Here is a 432-nt window from a genome sequence, read left to right as displayed (position 1 = left end):
GGTCTCCTCATGTTCTTTCAAATTATCCTCATAGACGGCTGCTGGTTCCTCGGTGACCTCATGTGTACTCTGTATCAGTATATAGCATATATTATCACCTCTACCTCAGCAGGGACCATGGTGCTCATATCAGTTGACCGCTATGTGGCTATTTGTTATCCTCTGCATTACTCCACTAAAGTTACACACAAAAGAGTTCAAGTTTGTGTTTGTCTGTGTTGGATGTGTTCTGTTATCTTTCAAAGTCTTGTTTTGAATGATAGTCTAAAACAACCAGGCAGGTTTAACTCCTGCTTCGGAGAGTGTATATTTTTCACCAACTACATTGCTGGAATAGCAGATGTTATTTTTTCATTCATTATTCCCATTACCGTTATTGTTGTTCTGTACATGAGAGTGTTTGTGGTGGCTGTGTCTCAGGCTCGTGCCATG

At 40.7% G+C, this 432-nt stretch overlaps 1 pseudogene; it reads left to right on the top strand.

Moving 5' to 3' along the window:
- The window catches only part of LOC116689075 (trace amine-associated receptor 13c-like), a 1,190-nt pseudogene that overhangs the window by 435 nt on the left and 323 nt on the right, over positions 1–432 (top strand).

Source organism: Etheostoma spectabile, chromosome 5, assembly GCF_008692095.1.
Source record: "Etheostoma spectabile isolate EspeVRDwgs_2016 chromosome 5, UIUC_Espe_1.0, whole genome shotgun sequence".
Lineage (NCBI taxonomy): Eukaryota > Metazoa > Chordata > Actinopteri > Perciformes > Percidae > Etheostoma > Etheostoma spectabile.
Note: the sequence above shows the minus strand (reverse complement) of the source record. Positions and strands in the feature narration are given on the sequence as shown.